Source organism: Mytilus edulis, chromosome 12 (assembly GCF_963676685.1).
Source record: "Mytilus edulis chromosome 12, xbMytEdul2.2, whole genome shotgun sequence".
Lineage (NCBI taxonomy): Eukaryota > Metazoa > Mollusca > Bivalvia > Mytilida > Mytilidae > Mytilus > Mytilus edulis.
This window is the reverse complement of record NC_092355.1, coordinates 29,542,109-29,548,885: the sequence shown is the minus strand read 5'-3', so window position 1 is coordinate 29,548,885 and position 6,777 is coordinate 29,542,109.

Here is a 6,777-nt window from a genome sequence, read left to right as displayed (position 1 = left end):
GGTGTTTTTGTCGGAATTTCAAGTGCTATAAGCAAAAGGTAAACTATAATAGGTGAGGAGAAGGATCATTGTAAGGCATTCATGTCTGTGTGGTACGTATCATCTGTTCTTAGCCCCATTTTCATGGTTCATTGGCATTTTGTCAATGTTGAGTTTTTGTGTTTTTGTTGGAATTTCAAGTGCTATAAGCAAAAGGTAAACTATAATAGGTGAGGAGAAGGATCATTGTAAGGCGTTCATGTCTGTGTGGTAAGTATCATCTGTCCTTGGCCTCATTTTCATGGCTCATTGGCATGTTGTCAATGTTAGGTTTTTGTGTTTTTGTCGGATTTTCAAGTGCTATAAGCAATAGGTAAACTATATAATAGGTGAGGAGAAGTATCATTGTAAGGCGTTCATGCCTGTGTGGTACGTATCATCTGTCCTTGGCCTCATTTTCATGGCTCATTGGCATGTTGTCAATGTTAGGTTTTTGTGTTTTTGTCGGATTTTCAAGTGCTATAAGCAAAAGGTAAACTATAATAGGTGAGGAGAAGGATCATTGTAAGGCGTTCATGCCTGTGTGGTACGTATCATCTGTCCTTGGCCTCATTTCGTCAATGTTAAGTTTTTGTTTTCGTCGGATTTTCAAGTGCTATAAGCAACTGGTAAACTATATTAGGTGTATAGAAGGATCATTGTGAAGTGTTTATGCCTGTGTGGTAGGTATCATCTGTCCTTGGCCTCATTTTCATGGTTCATTGGCATTTCGTCAATGTTAAGTTTTTGTTTCCGTCGGATTTTCAAGTCCTATAAGCATTTGGTAAATTATATTAGGTGTATAGAAGGATCATTGTGAAGTGTTTATGTCTGTGTGGTAGGTATCATCTGACCTTGGTCTCATTTTCATTGTTCATTGGTCAATGTTGAGTTTTTGTGTGTTTTTAAAAAACTAGAATTTTTAGGTCAACTATATTTGGTGTATGTTATGATGGTGTATGTGTGTCTGACATGTATCATCTCATCTTGACCTCATTTTCATGGTTCACATGTCAATGCTAAGTTCTTTTTGTTTAGGTTTGTGTTTCAATTGTGTGTACAAACTATTTTTTATAGTGTTATTTGTCTGTCTAACAGCATGTATCTTACCTGAGTTTCTGTGGTGCTTTTAGTTAAACCTTTATCTTTAAGTCTTTCAACATAAAATCAATGTGTAGTAAACCAGGAGATGATGATTGGAGTTTTAACAACCATGACTTGCTATACAGCCCTCACACAGTCGGTGAAACATGTCAGCGTGCGCACTCTTAATTCTTGTAAGTATAAGTGCTCTTGGATAAACAATATTTATATTCTTAAATGGCAGTGTAAATGAAACCCTAAGAGCTGTGATAATATTATCTGTAGTTGATATCATCTGGTCGCACACTTGCCGTGACATAGTCTTTTGTTGCTGATGCGGCGTAAAGCAATTGCCAATCAATCAATCATCTGGTTTAGGTTTTACAGGATTTGACTTTTTAAAAAAATCTAATATGTCTTACCTAATAAAAGGCACAGATTTATCATAAACCACTGAGGACCTCAGAAATACGGTTTCAGAATAATATGCTGACATTTCAGGACCTCCTCGTTTACATTTCAAGAAAAACTAAAATTGAACCGACGATTGATTTCTTTGAATGGACTTTAGGGTTGATATCTTGGAACAGATTTCAGAATTGATAACATTCAATAGACTTCAGCATTGATATGATTGAATGGACTTCAGGATTGATATACTTCAACGGGCTTTTAAATTGATTACCTCAAATGGACTTCATTATTAATTTTCCTAAATGCACTTCAGGGCTGATATCCTGATATGGTCTTCAGGATTGAAATCCTTAAATGAGCTTTATGTTTGATATCCTTAAATGGACTTCACGATAGATATTTTTAAAAGAACTTCAGAATAAATATTCTTAAATGGGCTTCATCACTGATATACTTGAATTGACGAGGATTGTTATCATTGAATGGACGTCGGGATTGGTATCCGTCAATGGATTTTCAGAGTGATATCCTTAAAAGTACTTCAGGATATATATCCTTAAATTGACTTCAGGACTTTTACTTAATGGACTTCGGGATAGATTTTACTAAATGGACTTCATGATAAATCCCCAAATGGACTTGAGGATTGATATCCTTAATTGAACTTAAAAATTGATATCCTTAGATGAACTTCAGGATAAATATAATTTAATTGATTTTAGAACTGATATCGTTAGATGAACCTCAGGATCGATATCCCAAAATGAACTTCATGATTGATAATCTTATATGAAATTCAGGATTGATATTCCTAAATGGATGACAGAACCGATATCTTTAAATGAACTTTATAATTGATATCATTGAAACGGACTTCTGCATAGAAATTATTCATTAATCTATAAATTAACGAAGGGATGATTTCAACTTCACCATTTGGAACTTTTGGTTTAATATCTTCCTTGTGAGCACCAAATTTCGAATTATTTATTGAGAGAACACCATCTGTATAGCGGAAAGTAAAGTTGAAAGATATTGCTAACTTTCTATCTATCCTGTATGAATTCAGTCTCATCATAATATAGAAACAAGTCGGCAAGAAAGGGGCACATTTGGTTCCCACTGGAATGCCGACATTCTATTGAAAAACATAAAAAAATCTGTTGTTAATTAAAAAATCAAGCATCTTGGTACTTGTAGTTTCAGAAAATATATTGTTTGAATCTACACATCTAAACATGTCAAAACTGAAGCATAACTAAAAATTGAAGCACAACTATGTAAAAATTAATTACAAATAAAAAATATATAATTGCATGCAGAAAGGAAAGAAAGAAGACAATAGAAGATGCTGAGTCACGATTAATTCACACTTAGTAGTTTGCAGAGTTGAAGTTGGAAGGCAGGGGCCGGCTGGATGTAACACCTACGCGTCTTGAGAAAGTTTGGTAAGGGTCATATTTGACCCCAATTATAAAGTTCAATGCTTCAAGGTAAAAAATGTTTTAAGTTGACTTACAGACATTTGAGAAAGTCTTATGGTACAATTTCTGTCATACTTTTATTCTAACGCGTTGATTTTTGCATCCCAGTTAGATCAAAATAAGGGATTTTGGCGAAATTTGACAAAATAGGCAGGATCATTCAGCCAAATTTAAGATCAGAAAACATCGAGTGCAGCCGTCGACAACCTAACTATTCAATTTAGACATGAAAAATGTCAATACAAACATTATTGTTAAAGATCTAATTTCTTGACATATGCGCTCTATGTTTTCTGTCCAGATATTCAATGGAAATTGACCCATTTTCGTTGGGTTTTTGAGTACTATTTGTGACATCATGGAGTGCCTATGAATAAAACGTAGGAACGTAAATTTGCAACAAAAAGACTTATTTCTTATCGAGTCACTGTGTTAGCTATGATCCATTGTGATATTGGTAAATAAATCCCAATTTGAAATTTAGGCTAAAAAAGTGTCTTATCAAACCTACTTTAAATTCGTGTGGCGCAAATACAAAATTTCATTCCTGGTATCTATGATGAGTTTATTTACAACCACTGGGTCGATGCCACTGCCGGTGGAGTTTTAATTCCCCGAGGGTATCACCAGCCCAGTAAGTTGTCAGCACTTATGCTGACATTAATTATCACTGATATGGTTATATTATAAATTAACTGTTTGCAAAACTTTTGTTTTTTTTTTTAATACTAAGGCTTTTCTGCCTCAGGAACAGATTTTCTTAGCTGTATTTGGCAAAACTTTTAGAAATTTTGGTCCTCAATTAATGTTCTTCAACTGAATTTCGTACTTTATTTGGCCTTATTAACTTTTTTTATTCGAGCGTCACTGATGAGTCTTTTGTAGACGAAACGCGCTTCTGGCGTAAATACAAAATGTATTCCTGGTATCTATGATGTGTTTATCTACAGCTAAATAGAGAACAGCAATATTGGAAGAGAAAAAGGCACCTAACTGGAACAGAACAGGTACATTTCAGTTAATTTCTGACAGGTGGAGATGGATGGGGAAGGTATCAGAAAAAACATTATGAAAAACTACCTTTCAGATCTTAAAATTAAGATGAAGAGTTTCTGTTCATTTCGGGTGGATGTGTTATCATGGGGAAAATTGACCTATCAGATTTTTTTCTGCAAGGGTTGTACCCATCAGAGTTTTGTATCAATATCCATTCACTGTATTGTGGACAAAATTCAATTCAGTCATGAATATAATACCAGATAATGTTTGAAACGAAACTGTTTATATAGATACCAAAGCAACACCCCTAAGATATGACAATAGGCATTTTACAAAATAACCCCTTAAAAGTAATTAGTTTTACCTTGCAAACTACTGATTTACTGCTGCAAGACCCTTCAAAGTTTTTTGCGTATAATTGTGTGTGTCAGATATGAAAAAAAATAATACCCTCCCCTAAGATGTATAAATTTCACACCCTCGGAAATGACCATCCATCCCCCTTTATCATATATTAACTCAGGGAGGTCCAGGATTTTGGAAAGGGGGCGAAGTTTTTAAAGATTGCCGAGCGGTGCTAGGCGAAAAATTTGTGACCTTTTTTTGGCTAAAAAACATAAAATAAGCGTAACATGCAATTTTTAAACGGTTTTTGTCGTGGGGCATGTTTATTTTTTAGTTGCTGTAAAGAATATATAAGGATTGGACATTTTTATCCTGTATTGTCCCTGTTAATTGTCTTTCATAAAATGACAGTATGGATCCAAAGCTATATATATGTACTGATAAATTTGATGTGGGACTTGTCAGTTAAAAATAGACATGGAAAATTCTCGCCGGTTTGTACATGTTGTAAGTTAGGTTATCATTACCTCACATATTTCTTGTTGTAAACAAGATATACGCCTGGATATTCGATGGAATTTACAATACGACCGACAAGAGTTAAAAAAAGACAAAGTTTAACAAGCAATTTTAATCCCAATGTTTGGTTGATTTGTTTCACCCAACAAAAGTAAGGGAAGTGAGGGGTTCCAAATCAACCAAAGGCTACGAATGAGTCTTATGACAACGAATTTATGAATGACGGTCGACAAATGGAGACAGAAAGGCTACACTCAGCAGGCAGGTTGTAGTCTGGTCTTGAAAAAAGTATTAAATATTATCAGTTCGGAGAAACAGACATCCCGGTCAAACATGCAAACCCCGGCCACAAAAAAATACGCCCGTTTCTATTCATTATGTTCATTTAATGCTAAATAATTCTGTTGGATTTTTTTTGTTTCTAATAGCAAAAAAGTGGACAAGATTATTGTTTCCAATTTAGTTCCGGCCAGAACTTGTTTAAGGCAAAAATCAAAGTCATTTTTTTCTCTCGCAAATATCTAGGACTGCCTCCTCAAATCAAATGGTTCATACCTTAGACTTTAAATCTATTTATATCTAGAGCTTATGCAGACTTGGGATAATTATTCAGCTATGTTGTTTTAAAATAGGCTGGGCGTTTGGGGTTAAACATGCCTTCGTAGGTAAATAATATTGCTGTGGAACTTTTTTTTCCATGAGAGTGTAAAAGTCCATATATAGAGTATTACGTTCTGTTTGGTGGAATAGTGAAATCAGTTAATTCCAGCGAAAAATATCTTTACTGATAAGTAAAGAATTGTCGCAAAAAAATAAATACTAGAGTACACGAGAAATGGCAAAGTTAACGAAGTCAAGTCTGTTTTATCATTTTACAAAAAAAAAGTACAATCAAAGGGGGGCTTACGCCCTCTACGCTCCCCTCTGGATCCGCCACTGTAACTGGAATATTGGTCCCAAGTTGAATGAGGCACCTACTGGAAACGCCTCTTTGTATTGAGAAAATTACGGCATATTTTGAAAGATTTTGTAGTCCTTTGTAGCGTCGTGAAAAAAATGGTAATGCCATAGCAGCGTTTTTGATGCTAGTATGTAGTAGAAACCCTGAATATATATAAGCAGTGAGTACATTTTACGATGGTCGAAATACCTTGAAAAAAAGATATATAGATGACCCCCCCCCCCCCCCCAATAGATGAAGATAAAATCTCAATACAAGAAGCTACTTCACGCCAGATCGCAGATACGTAACAATAGAAGTAGTGTATAGCACCTGAGATCACCCCTAATTTTTGGTTTGATTGTCCCTCTGGTATCTTTTGTCCCTCTTTTTTTTTAATAGCCTCGAGAAAACTTTCCGTGTTTTCAGACACAGTGAACTATTGAATTCGGTTTCTTACCGGCTAAAAGAAGAAGATGTCTATGAAATACTGAGTAAATATGGTTACGGTACTGAGTTGTATAGATTGAAGCCAATTTTGATAGACTTTGATTTTTTAACAACTCGGATGCATTTCTGAAAGTAAAAAAAAAACACTGTTCCCGTAATTTCCTGCTGCAGACCGATATTGATGTTATGTGCCACATCTCGGAGCCGTCACAACTGAGTAACACGCAGGTTCATACTACACACCACTCACCAGTCTTAGTCAAGTTATTACTGACTGATCGACCCCCCTCTTTTCTCGAAACTTTTTCACCGACTGCATGTCCCCAATCAAGTTTTTTAATTGTTTTTCATATATATATATTTTTAATGTCCCCAAAGTTTGACAAATGACCTCTAAGAAAATAAAGCAGAACACAAAATAAAATTATAGCTTTTGCCAGTTTTGGAAGAGATAAGATCGGATGATTTAAAAATAAATAACATTTATATAGACTCATTGTACATTTGCATCTATTTGAAACAGAA